Here is a 14640-nt window from a genome sequence, read left to right as displayed (position 1 = left end):
TTTGTTTCTTGGAGCCCAGGAAACTGAGCTGCAGTTTTAATCTGTAGCCCATGAAACCCGTCTAATGGTTTTCTTGTTGCTGAGTTCTGTTTTATTGAAAGTGCATTGTTTTACTTTTTAGAAGGTGAGTTAGTAGGGATTCTAAAAGCCAGTAGGCTCTGGGTTACTCTCCTGATAAAAAGCTGAAGTTCCAGTTACTAATACAGATTAATCTGAGCAGCGTCTGTGTTGTGCAGAGCTGCTGGTGCATTATTCACACATGGATACTGAACCCTGGACAAGTGACAAGGCCATTGTTTACAAATGTGGTCTCTAACTGAGAAACTTTGCTTTTGAATGTCCTGAATTTGTATTTCAGCATGAGAAATGAAACTGCAGTTCCAAGAGTTAGGCCTTGATTGTTTTTAAGATGGAAACCAAAAAACTCCGATGCCACTTAGTATTAAAAACTTAGTAGTCACTTTTAAAAATGGAAGCCTTTTTTAGCTGCTGAAAATCACACAGGACATAGGCAGTCTCAGAAATCCTTGCACAAAATCACTTATCCTTTATGAATCTCACGTGAGTACTGCTGAATGTCAGGACATAAACTGCAATACTCCGTTTATTTTGGCTATTTGAGGGTTAACAAGATTGGAATGGATTTTTCATCTTTATTATTATTCTAGTCTGAAGCTCCAAATAGTTTTATTTTGCAAAAATCACTTCCTTAATAGTATCATTGCTCTTAAGATGACTGTAAATTAAATTCAGCTAAAAGCAGGAACTTTTAGAAAATATATGTTTCCTCTGAAGGGGGCTTTCACCACTGATTTACTTAATTAATCTGGATGATTCACTCAGGAAGGCTGGAATATGATAGGCAATACATTGGGAATAATTAAAATTAAAAAAAATTTAAAAATAAAATCTACAAGGTTTATGTGGAGGAGTGCCATTCCTCTTAGAGCTGTGATAAGACTGCTCCTATCAAACAGCATTGGAAGTGAACCGTAAAAAGAAAAGATGAAAAGGTGAAAATCTAGTTATTTTCTAATAATTTTTTTAGAAACCCTCCATTTTTATTTTGGTTGTTATATGGTATGGCTCAATAAATGAGAGTGAAAGACTGTAGAAATGCAAGACAGAAAAATCAAACTACAAATTGTTATCTTGAAGAGTCAGCATATTTACTTGTAATTGTTTTTTCTAGGAAAGTGCTTAAACCTGACATTCTGTGTGCACAAACAAATCAATCCAAAGTGTGTGGCACTGTCTAGCAGTGCACTGATCATCTGGTGTGGGTGGTAGACACCAGCCACCCAGGGGAGGTGAAATTCTGTTCAGGAGCTCACATGCTTTTATTAGAGGCCATTCTTTTATTAGAGGCGCTTTTGGAACATTCTTTACAGAATCACAGAATATTTTGAGTTAGAAGGGACCCATATGCATCATCAAGTGCAACTCCTGGCCTTGCACAGGGCTTCCCAAGAATCACACCCCGTGCCTGAGAGTTCAGATGCTTCTTGAACTCTGTGAGGCTTGGTGCTGTGACACTTCCCAGGGGAGCCAGTTCAACCTGCTCAACCATTCTCTGGCTGAAGAAACTTTTCCTGACATTCAAGAACCCCATCCTCACTCTTGTTTTCATTGTTCCTAGTGAACATTACATTATAGAGGTCCAGCTCCCAGCAAAGATGTTTGAGCTGCTGCCACAAGAGATTAAAGAGGGAAAGCTGCTTCGCATGTATCCAGTGCTCTTTAATGTTGGAATCGATGAGCAGCAAACACTGGCAGAGAGGTAAGGAAAAGTCACGTTGCATTTTCTGTCCAAGTACTCCATGCTGGTACAGGCTATCTCTCAGGATTAGAAACAAATCTTCTTTGTTATTTGCTCTTAGACAATCTCACATTGACTCAGTGTGTATTTTCAAAGGTATTAAAGGAAATAAACACAAGCTATGAAGCAATGTAGAACAGTGAAAAAGTCCAGATGAAGATAAGATCATAAGCAGGGCTCCGTTTCACAGAGTTGGTGCCATGTTTCTCTTGGATACAGGTGCAAAATGGATTTCTATTTCAGATGCAGAATTTTGGTTGTATGCAGTACTCTGAAATTCTCACACAAGTTTGAAAATTCAAAATTCTTACATCTTGAAGATGGGTTTGAAGAGACCAAACAAGTGATAAGCTAGAGAAATTAGTACTCCTCTGCAACAGATTGCTGGAAACTAATTAATTAGTATAATAATAGTCATGGATTCACCAACGTATTAATTTTCTCTTCCAAGAGAAGGGTATCTGTCAGTCATGTTAAATTACCACATTTGTGCAGGGCTAAAACTGCAAAGTAGAAGTCAAGATGTCAATACAGACAGCTACTTTGTTAAAACTTCTTTTCTTTTAGCTGCTTTTATTAACAGAGCGTCCAAAATACCTAATGCTTATCTTGAGGTTGCATTTGCTCTAAGCCAAAAGCTTATAGCAAAGCTGTAGCTGGAGTAATGGAGGGAGACAGTGAAAATCCTTAACCTGGGTAATAGGCAAGAAGTTAAACACCACAGGATTTTATCTCCTGTTCACTGTAGACAGCCAAGTAAACCCAGTCTTTTAAAGAAGTCTACTAAAGAATGTCATCAGGTAGCTTTGTGAATGTTTATGGGACACTTCTCCAAGTTGAGTGGTGGTATGTGAGAAAATTTAGGCAGAAAGTTGAAATGGGAGACATAGACTGAATCTAAAGACAGTAAAATCTGGCATTTTACTGTGAAAGAGCTGGATAGCTGGTTAGAGAACTTGGAAACTTCTTGAAAATGAAAATAGGTTATTCTGATGACATAAAGAGAAAAGTGCTGAGAGGAGTGACGTGGCCAAACTCATAATGTGCAAAACCAACAAAATCAGTCATGACAGTTCTGAGTAGGACACTCAAAAAATAAGAGGTAAGACGTGATGTGGTAAGCAAGAAGCAGGCTGGTGGGAGCTTACACGAGTGAGATAGGCAGGAAGGACTGAGTTATGAATAGTCTGAGGAAAAATTTGACAACATTTAGAAATAGCCTGATTACCTGGGGGCTTGTAGAGGAGTTGGTATGAAAAGATGCCTGGCTTGCAAGTGAAGTGGCAGGAAGTGTTGTTCCCAGTGGTCATTTTACATTGTGTGCAAAGAAAGCCATAGGAGAAAACAAAATAACTGCATATTTATAAATATGGATATGTACTAATATCTGCCAAGAAAATAAGTTCAATGCAGAAGCAGCTTTAATGCATGCAGTTACAGTCTGCTTTTGTCTTAATTCAAAATGCTGCTTAACTCCTAAAGTTGTACATTTGTTTTTGAGACTGAAAACACCACACACGATTTATGGCTAAAAACATGGAGGGGTTTGTGGGATAAAGAACCTGAGAATATAAAAACACTTTCGTGGCAAATTTCTAGGAAATGTTACTGTATTAGAAAAAAAATCTTTTAATTTGTTTTTTGATAGAATACACTTGAGAATGTTTCCGATTTAAAAGAAATGTTCTCATGTGACAGTGCAGCAATGGCTACTAAGGAAGTAGTTACATCTTCTCCCTGTGGCCTGTTGAAATATTTGCTTCCCTTGTTCCCAATTTAGCAGCATATTTGGTATCTTCTGATCTGTGTCCCCTTCTCTCTGAGTTTCTCACTTATCTGCCCATGCCTCTCTTCCTGTACTCCTCCATTCCCTTTTCAAATCTATTCTGAAGATGAATTTCAAAACTTTGGCCCTAATTGTCATGGGGACATTCGTGTCTTTACAATCATATCTCCTGTAGTACCGTGAGATTTAGTTTCTTGGCATGTGAAATGTGGCTGTTGTAGAAATCTTGGTCTCAGAGAGAAAGATATTTGTTTTTATAGCTACAGTTATTTTGTAGATAAGCTTCTCTTCCATCTTGTGTCACTTCCATATTATCCAGCTCTTACAGAAATTGGTATGCTTAAGCAGTAGCAGCACTAAGAGATGGAGAGTTGGTGTTCTCTGCCTGTGGTACCCAATTTTTGGAATTGGAATTCCCCCAAAGTGCCTTTCCATTTATTCACGATTTGTGAGGGGAAAAGAATAAGTGCCTTATTGCATGTTTGTAAATAGATTGCTTTGTTAATAAAGTTTTGGAAGAAGTATGCATCAGCGATGATCTCATTTCCAAAAATTAATTCCAAAGCATACAAGAACTTAACTACTGCATGTTTGAAAAAATCTAATGCATTTAGCACCAAAGTTATTTCTTTATGCAAAGAAATAACTATGAAGGATAATTTATCTTTTGTTGTTGTTTGTGGGTTTTGGGTTTTTTTCATAATTTATTGTGTATTTTCATAGGTTTGGAGATACCACTTTGCAGGAAAACATTAACCAGGAAAACTTAGAGCTTCTCAAAGAATATTACAAGTTATTTACAGAAAAAATGCCTCCTGATTGTGAGTACAAAATAATGCAATGTCCAAATTGGTTTGAAAAGCTTTGAGTAGGTAGAAGGTTATAAGACAGTAATATTAGCAGAATCCCATAACTTGTTCCATAAATTTAAACATTTTGTACCTGTACATGACCCTGCTGGTCTCAGGAGTGATTTCAGGCCTTGTGCCACAGCAGAAACTACAGAGAAAATGAAACAGAGGAATGATGAACTGAACAGCTATTTTAAGTTATTAAAATAATAAGTTTGTTAATATTTCATGTAGAGGACAGTCTGTACCTACTGTATTTTTACATAAATACTTGGTGGGCAATTTCATCAGCTTCAGTCATACCCTCTGTTCTTATTCTGAAAATATGTTGAGGTTTGGTGAACCATGGAGAAATCTGCAGATCAAATACAAGCAATGAGCCACATCATCATTATATGAACGACAAGGTTTCATTGGAATAGGCCCTGTATTCCACTTCTATAGAACTTCTGTATTATAAACATAAGCATTACTATGCTGTTACTCTGATTGCCAGAAGCAAGGACTGAAGAAAACATCTGCATCAATCGAATCCTGTTAGTTTTAATGCCCAAACTATAGTCCCAAATGTGGGAGATTTAACTGCCTGATGTTTAAATGCTATGTAAAACTTTAATACATCACATGCGTATGTATACATGTTTATCTCTTATATCAGGATGATTTTAATTTGTTAATCATTTTGACAGAAACAAAAGCCCTTCCTAAATGATGGGCAGGATGCCCATCCATCCCCCCACAGACCTAGTATTTATTTCCAGGATGTCTACAGAGAAACTCATACAATAAGTTGGGTGATTAATTGAGGGGAATCTTGCTAAGAAAACATCCTCGAAAAACTAACCTCATGCAGGTTAGGACTAAGGTAGATCTGCTACCTCATAAATGGATTTTATTTTATAAAAGCAAAAATTTGCATGCAGACAGTATTGGCTACTTTTCATTAACACAATTTAAACTTGTACTGCCTTCCTGAAGGATTATTAGTGAGCCACACAGTTCCTGGACTTCTTTCAGACTGTGAAGGCTTTTGAGAACTAATTGTGTCTAGTTCATCGTGTATTTTCTGGTTATTATAACTTTCTTGCTTTTTTTCTTTACCTTTAAGAACTCAGTCTCTTCTTTATACAATTTTTTGTGGAACATAAAGCATCTTTTGGTTCCACTGCCCTTCCCAGTAGCTCCCTGCCAGTATACAGAGTCAGTCTTTTGCCTTGGAGAAATGTGCCTTTTAAACCAGCCCCCTGGGAAAAAAGGGAAGCTCTCAAACTTGTTCATTTGTGGCAGGACTTAATCCCACTCCTGTTCCCCCTCGTCTGGAAGACAAACCTCCATACAAGGCTGGCAGCAACCCTGGTGCTGGGGCCACGTGAGAGGCATTCAATATTGATGGCTTTTTGATGGTTTTGTCCCACCTATCCAGATAATTTCCTATAATGCCAAATCTGTGCTACAAAATCAATGCAGGACTGTGTTCCCAAAGCTGTCAGTTCCAAACAGTGCTCAAAAAGCCCAACAGAATTTGAGCATTTGCAGCCCTATTTGCCAGGCTGTTGGATCCACCCTTGGCAGCCTCCCTGGCCTGCTGCCTCATTCATATATTCCCTTTCAAAGAATTCAATTTCCCACTCCCTGAAAGGTATTGCCACCTTCGCTGTTAGTTTTCCTCTTGTGTCTGTATTTCTCCTTGGCAATAATAGTCTTGCTTGTAACTAAGCATCCACTGACTTTCTGTCTTTAGGATGAACATACACTTCGTCATTTACCCATTTGTTAACTTCTTAAATTCTTTTAGCAGAAACTGAAAATAAGAGCATGTTTCCAGCAAGGTTCCTACCAAAAATGCTGACCAAATATAGCTCAAAATGGTACTGCTTTTATAGAAATACTAAGACAGTAAGGGTCCAAAAACGTAAGATAGTTGTTTAGTAGTACGTAAGTACCTGAAAACAAAAAGGCTGTTTGGTATTTCCAGGCTTCTCCCCCTTATCAGCCTGATTTGGTGGTTTGGTACTGTGGGGGACCCAAGGAGTTTAGGCCATTGATCATTTCCAGTCAAGGTGCAACCCCTTTGGCAGTACTGTGAATTAGGAGACTCTTGCTGTACCTGTGCTGAAGTCATCCCTCTGAGATGTCACGTTTTCTGCTGTGACCCAAAGGAAAGCTACTGGGAGCAATAGAATGTTTAGTGATACATTTGCATCATCTCAAAGCATCTTTGCCGTTTTGTGCTCTCTGTTTTAAAGAAACAGATGCACCCATAAGTGTAATAGTCTAGCAGAGTGTGATGTGGTTTTATGTGCTCTACATTATCTAATGTACAATCAGAGCTTGTGATACAGAGGTAAAACAATCCACATTAAAATTATTGCAAAACAGATTCTGGATGTATGTTTTCCTCCCTTTTTCTTTTTTTCTTGTTTGTTTGTGAGTTTTTTTAGACAGCACAGTATGACTGGAGCAACTTAGTTCTTTTTGAATAGATTTAAAGTACTTCTTCCTATGAATCATGGATAAGGGAAACTACAGAATTTATTAGATGTAAAAGGTAAAAGCCTGTTGATGAGAGGGATCATTCCAACTTGGATCACGTTAGGAGAATGGATATTGACCTTCATTAATACTTCCCTCATTTTTTTTCTTCCAATTGAGTATAAGTTTTTGGGCTTGGGTTTGGGGCTTGGGTTGTGGGGTTTTTTCCCCTCACTGGATGGATAATTTACTTTCTCTGCTTGAAGAAATCCATTGATCAATTTAGTTTCACTTTGTTCCACTTGATTCTGGCCCCTTTATTTGGTGATAACTATGATTTAAATTCTTTTTACTTTGCCACCATGAGAAGAAATAATTTCAAAAAACAGATTCTGCATGTTTTTATTGATTTTCAGAACTAGCAAGGATAAATGCAACATTAGAAAAATCCCTCCTCTATATACATATGAAACAGAGGGGGAAATTAAATTGCCTACTCTTGAATTTTTGCTGGAGATGTAGGATAAATTAAACTTCAACTTAAATTCCATACCCAGAACAAGCAGGTAAATTTTTGGATTTTAAGCAAACTTGAAATTATTTTCTACTTCAAAATAAAGCCCCACTTAATTTCAGGAGAAATATACTTTGTTACTTTTTAGAGGGGATACTAAGTGCTGTTTAACCCTTATCTTACATTATGGAAAAATCTAAGGCATATTTTAAAACAAAAACTAGATGTTTCAATTTGAAAACAAAACCCTAATTTTTTCCTTTAATTTTAAAAAATAATCATCCCATCAAAGCAGGTTGTAATACACTCAGTTTTTTTTTTATTTTTCTGATTTCTTTTGAATGTCTGTAATAGCTGATGAACAGAACTACAGCAGAGATTTGGTTTTGTTTTTCACCATCCATTTATAAGATAAAGGTTGAAGATCCTTCAAATTTCCACGTGAAGATCTTAGGGAGGACAAGGCAATACTCAAAAGACATAAGGTTTGCTTATTCCTTAAATATTTAGCTGGTAATTTCTATCCTGTGTTCCAAAACAAGGCTGTAAATAATAGACCTGTTCTTTACCATGAGCATTCTTTAGTCGGGACAATCATATGACCAACCTTATCAAAATGAGCAACTTTTTTCGTCCTTTTTTCCCAGGTTTACCACATTTTCAAGAACAAAATGATTTAAAGGGATTGCTAGAAAGTCTTCATCAAAATATCCAGGCCAAAAAGAGAAAGAATGTAGAAATCATGTGGCTGGCTGCAACGGTGAGCTCTCTCGTTTCAAAGAAATTGATGAACTAACCATAAACTCATTTTCATAAGCTTGCTGACTTTGTAACTGCAATGGATTTTAAGGAAATGACTGGAAAACTCACTGGTTAAAGGAGGCAGATGTGCTGTAATAGTTTTTTGCAGACAATTTCTTTTTCTCACTTTTTAAACTGGTAGAACCTGCTAGAATTTGAGTGATTTGTTTGATATCCATTCTTTGATAATATAAAATTACTCAAAATAATTTTTTAGTGTCCTTGAGGTATGATGTGGGACATGATTGCTTGGTTCCCTTACTTTAACTTTCTGAAATGTGTATTTCTGGTCCTAGTGATCTACACACTGTTATTCTATATTCCATTTATTTATTGAAAAAGATGTAAGAAGAAAACTTTGTCAGTGCAGTAGCTGTGCAATATCACTTTTTTATTGCAGTGGAAGTACAAGATTCCACATATGAGCCCATCACTCATCCAGAATAATTACCTGGGATTTTTTTACTTTATTTTATAAATGATTTTTTAATATTTTAAAATTTTTTTAGGACTCATTCACATCGAATAGCCCCAATGAATCGGGGGCTTCCAAAGATACTAGTGCAAAGAGAATTAATCTCTTCAATGAAACAGTTCTTTCACATAATTATTTAAGCAGATTATCATATAGTACTTGTTTTAAATCCCAGTGCAACTGTTCAAATTTTTAAACAGATTTAACTTTTAAAATTTTCAATTATATGATGGAAGAAACACTCATAGGTTCTCCTTCACTATCCTGTACCTCTTTGGATTCTAAGTAAGATTCCCTTAATTGGTTCCCTAAATTAAACTTTTGAGATTGTCCTCACCATGGTATCACAAAGAACTTAAAGGCTCTAAGTATTTTTTGATTTTTATAGAATTTAATAGTATTTATTGTTTAATAGAATTTCTAAGAATGCAATTAGCATTAGATGAAGAAACACTTATTTGCTGGACTGACACTGGTCATGTTTCAGTTCATGTTCCAGTTCATCCTGCGAGCTCTCCCATGATAGCCAATGCGGGAAGTTTCTTTTTGTGATTCCTGCTGTAGTTTATTGCCTTGCTGCATTCTCACAAACATTTTGAGGTTTTGTACCATTACACCTGTGATTCCCCAGGGATAGGTGTAAGCAAAGTATTACCTTTTCTCAGGACAGGTTATATCTGGGAATTGGTAGATTTGGGCACAGAAGCTCTCCTTCAATTTTTCTTTTTCTAGTAAAATATCATTTGAAACCATAGTATAAACTAATGGAATGATACAACCACAGATTGATTCCTAAGAGGAAGAATCATCCTCCAAAATGTCATGTTTCCTTTATGTGTTATAACTTTTTCAAAGTATAAGTGAAAGTAGACAATCCATGGCAGCAATTTGTTAAACTTTATTAATTGTGAGCCATACATTGAACAGTTCACCTGTTGAAAATAAAAACTATGTAAGTTAGATGTGTCTGACTCCATACCTTCACAAGAAGTTAGTCTGCTACATTCATGTTTGTGAGTTAAGACTCACCATATCTTCATTCATCAGATATTCAGACAATTTAGCTTTCATTGAACAGGGCAGCTGCTGCATTCAGTGAGGAAACGGTGAAGGAACTGTTTCTTTTATAGTTATGAAAGTCCCATGTCAAATTCAGGAATTCAGTGTACTGGTACTAACTTCCAGAAGGTGTTTTCTTCTTGAGAAGTGCTGTAGCTGTCTGGAAGCCCTCGCTGGGCTTGCAGAGCTGTAGGGCTGCGCAGCCTGGTAGGAAGGAAGGGCTGACCTGTGGGGCCTGCCCGTGTTTCAGATTTGCCGCAAGCTGAACGGAGTGCGCTTCACCTGCTGCAAGAGTGCCAAAGACAGGACATCCATGTCAGTGACGCTGGAGCAGTGCTCCATCCTGAGGGACAGGCACCAGCTGCACAAAGACTTCTTCATCCGGGCGCTGGATTGCATGAGGAGGTACGTGGGGCTCCATGGAACTCTGAGCCAGGCCAGGGCTGCCAGCGAACAGGGCCTGAGGCTGGTTCTGAGGGCCCAGCAGAGCCTGAGGCAGGTTCTGAGTGCCCAGCAGAGCCCAGGGCCACGGGCACACAGGGTCTGAGGCTGGTTCTGAGTGCCCAGCAGAGCCTGAGGCTGGTTCTGAGTGCCCAGCAGAGCCCAGGGCCACGGGCACACAGGGTCTGAGGCTGGTTCTGAGTGCCCAGCAGAGCCCAGGCTGGTTTTGAGTGCCCAGCAGAGCCCAGGCTGGTTCTGAGTGCCCAGCAGAGCCCAGGGCCACGGGCACACAGGGTCTGAGGCTGGTTCTGAGTGCCCAGCAGAGCCCAGGCTGGTGCTGAGTGCCCAGCAGAGCCCAGGGCCACGGGCACACAGGGTCTGAGGCTGGTTCTGAGGGCCCAGCAGAGCCCAGGCTGGTGCTGAGTGCCCAGCAGAGCCCAGGCTGGTTCTGAGTGCCCAGGGCCACGGGCACACAGGGTCTGAGGCTGGTTCTGAGTGCCCAGCAGAGCCCAGACTGGTGCTGAGTGCCCAGCAGAGCCCAGGGCCACGGGCACACAGGGTCTGAGGCTGGTTCTGAGTGCCCAGCAGAGCCCAGGCTGGTGCTGAGTGCCCAGCAGAGCCCAGGCTGGTTCTGAGTGCCCAGGGCCACGGGCACACAGGGTCTGAGGCTGGTTCTGAGTGCCCAGCAGAGCCCAGGCTGGTGCTGAGTGCCCAGCAGAGCCCAGGGCCACGGGCACACAGGGTCTGAGGCTGGTTCTGAGGGCCCAGCAGAGCCCAGGCTGGTGCTGAGTGCCCAGCAGAGCCCAGGCTGGTTCTGAGTGCCCAGGGCCACGGGCACACAGGGTCTGAGGCTGGTTCTGAGTGCCCAGCAGAGCCCAGACTGGTGCTGAGTGCCCAGCAGAGCCCAGGGCCACGGGCACACAGGGTCTGAGGCTGGTTCTGAGTGCCCAGCAGAGCCCAGGCCTGCCTGCACAGGGTCTGAGGCTGGTTCTGAGTGCCCAGCAGAGCCCAGGCTGGTTCTGAGTGCCCAGCAGAGCCCAGGCCTGCCTGCACAGGGTCTGAGGCTGGTTCTGAGTGCCCAGCAGAGCCCAGGCCTGCCTGCACAGGGTCTGAGGCTGGTTCTGAGTGCCCAGCAGAGCCCAGGCCTGCCTGCACAGGGTCTGAGGCTGGTTCTGAGTGCCCAGCAGAGCCCAGGCCTGCCTGAGCAGCAGCCTGACTGCTGCTGGGTCACCTCAGGGCAGGCTCTTTGCAGCGGTGTGTTTTATCTGTCATTAACAGTTTGTGAGACAGATATGTGAAATCTTGCAAGGGTCAGCTCACCGAGTGTAGAATATGAGCAGTAGTCTGAGCAGCAGTTGCTTTTAAAAAAAGTTATCTTTCAATTTTGAGGGTATTTTAAAAACCATTTGCGCAGTCATTAAATTTTTTGTTCGACATCTACACAAACACTGAGAAAGCAAAAGAAAAATTTGTTACGCATGGCAATTCTTACTAGTCACGTTATTGAAAAGAAACATCCAAGTAGGTTTGGACTGGTGGTGTTTGCCACTAATACCTGATGAAATCTTTACTGCGCTTTAGAAGAAGTGAATTAAAACATGTTTTATTCTAAATTGCAACTATGCAGAAATTGAGGCTGATATTATCAGGAATGTGTAATTAAAAGATGTAAAGATTTTTCATTACCTGAGTCTTTGATGAATAAAAAAACCTTCTTGAGCAAACAAATGTCAATCATAAAATTAATCCACATGCTAGATTATCTAAAGAAACTTTCATCATTGGTTTTAATGAGCTTAATCATATAGTTTTAATCATATAGTAACAGTTCTAATCACATTGTCAAGAGGAGTTTTAAAATGTGTATCCCCGACACTAGAATAACATATAACAAAGGTCACTGCAAAACTAATAGAAAATATTTTGGTCAGCCTGCAAAGAAGTAACTGAATCATATCTTGGACTTTTCTTAAACACAAATTGTTTGTATGGTGGCTTTATAAAGATCCTAATAAGTAAACAAGCATGTTTACGGTCTGTAATGGGTAATTCTGGACCTTCATATTTATTATTGCCAGAATAGGTGCTTAATGTGTAGATTAATACTGTAGGTTTGCCCACATAAACCCTTTGTCCTTTGGCAAAGATAGCTGCTCTGAAGAGAAAAGGTAATTTTATAAAGAGTAAATGAGCTGAGATGGCTTAGCTGTAGGTTTAGTTTACAAGTGCTACTAATGCAGTGAGATGTGATGTGTTGAACTGAGCTGTATTGTTTTGGATGTATTGCACCTTGCATAAATCCCTCAGTCTCTGTAGTGATTCAGTGAGTGAATGAGTTTTGTGCAGTCTTTCATAACTACATATTTTATCATTAATGAATTCTGAGTTTTCTGTGTTAAATTTTGTTTGTTGGCATTTCAAATGCTTTTTTTTTTTTTCTGGTATGTCTCCAATAAATACAAAAGTATGTAAACTACAGTAAGTTACCAGACAGGAAAATAATTTAATTACATAAAATCGCCATAATGTTAGAATAGCTTTGAGTAGAGTAGGAGATTGGAAAATTTTCACAGACATAAATATAATTTTAAAAAACCTGAACTTGTTAGTAAAAAAATGTAGTAGGTTTTTGTAGATCAAAATATAAATGGTTTTGAGTGGGTTTATGTCATGTGAGTGATTTGAAAGTTGAGAAGATTAACACATTAGTTATATTTGCAGGCAACAGTAATTTGAAGTCACAGAAGAATGTTGTAAAGGCAAAAAAATCAGAATAATACTTAAAAATTAAACAAGCAAATGGGTATATGAGGTTGAAGCACCATTACAAAAATGTAAAATCTATCAGTTATGCTGTACTTTCAAACAGACAAAAGCTTTATCCTGCTCTTGCCCTGTATATGAATTTCAGAACTGACTTAAAGTAGGTGAAAAATGAGTTACTTTGACTTGGGTAATAGGATTGTCTGAGGACTAAAGCAAAGGCTTTGCAGTAGTGGCAGTAGCATACAAAATAATTTGCACCATCAGGATAGTAAAGAAATAAATCTTCTAACTATGCTGGTTGCTATCAGTCTAACACAATACTAGAGGTTTAAAAATAAAATACAAAAAAAACCCAGCCAAATTCCTCTTTTTCCCTCCCGAATTCAAAATTTTCACGTCTAAGAAGAGAACCTATTTTCCTTCAAGGGCAGACAGAGAAAAACTATTTGCCATTTAATTTGCAATTTTAGCAGTTTTTTTCCCAATGAATCTTCTCTAGATCACTTTGTTAAAGTTTGTCAATCAAATCCCTTTGTGCTGATTGTCACAAATTGCTTTTAAGCCTTTCAGAAGAACAAGTAGACATGAAAAATTCAGTTTTACCATCTAGAATCCTAACAGTTTGGGTTGACCTTTGAAAGGCTTCTTTTAAGAGTTAACAGTGGGAGGTAGAGACTGCTGTGAAACTAAGTGAACTGTAGAAGTAAATGGTGATTCAAAAGCAGACTTTATTGGAAATGCCATAATTTTGAGATATGAAAATTATAAAGGTGCCTGCCTGTGTAGCCATTAGACTTTTTCTTTGTCTGCCAGTGGTGACAGAGCTTTTGCAGTGGAAAAGGGAAGCATGCGTTTACAGGTTCATGCTTCCTTGCCACCAGCAGCTTGGAGATGCTGCCCTCCTGTGTGCTGCTGCTTTTCAGCTTCTTCAGGGTGCCCAGAATTTTGAGCAATCCAGAAGTGATTCCCAAAGTTTCAGCGTATTTGCCTTGGTGTACATTGCATAACTCTGTTTTGGAAAATACTGCCTGTAGCTGTTCTTTTAATGACTTAGTTTGTAAGTGGAATTGTTGTCGTTTAGTGATAAACTCTACAATGTTTGTTGCTTCTTTATAAAAAAAGGCTGTACAAGAATGCTTCTATTAGTTCTTCCTTTCACTTATGAAAAATGTGGAAAATGAAGCAATGATGGCAATGCACACTTTCTCATTTACAATATGTAATAGATGGCTTTGTCCTCAGTCATAAGTCGGGCCATTATGATGCTGCAATTGATGTGTACCTGGAGCAGCCATTCTATAAATAATTCCACATATTATAATTTCCTTGATATAGGTTTGTGACTTCCATTGATCTTAGTGACAGGCATAGTTCAGAATGAGGAAAATCAATATATCATCCCCTCTGTATCAAGTGCTTGTAATTCACATCGTATTAAAACCCTGTTTATAATGTCTCTGCCACTTCCAAGTCTCTTTTTGCAGGCATCAATATTCTTATTTTTCCCTTCACCCATACCTGAATGTTTCCTATCATTCAGTGTTAAGTCTATTCCAAGAGACAGAGAGGCACAAAACTGGTTTACCTGAGTTCTGTGGAGGATTTTATTAAGAGTTGGTTAGCTGAGAAAGGCCATACTGACTTAATGCCGCTGGT

The 14640-nt window shown here is 39.1% G+C and overlaps 1 long non-coding RNA gene across 1 annotated transcript; it reads left to right on the top strand.

Moving 5' to 3' along the window:
- Positions 1-4370: 4370 nt before the first annotated feature.
- On the top strand, positions 4371-10083 carry LOC128948720 (uncharacterized). The gene is made up of 3 exons (XR_008484150.1): positions 4371-4426; positions 8090-8202; positions 10028-10083. It is a non-coding gene; the product is annotated as an uncharacterized LOC128948720 (long non-coding RNA).
- The last annotated feature ends 4557 nt before the right edge of the window (positions 10084-14640 follow it).

This window comes from Melozone crissalis, unplaced genomic scaffold (assembly GCF_028551555.1).
Source record: "Melozone crissalis strain CALT ecotype California unplaced genomic scaffold, PUWL_Pcris_2 ptg000151l_1, whole genome shotgun sequence".
Lineage (NCBI taxonomy): Eukaryota > Metazoa > Chordata > Aves > Passeriformes > Passerellidae > Melozone > Melozone crissalis.
This window is presented reverse-complemented; position numbering and strand designations above follow the sequence as displayed.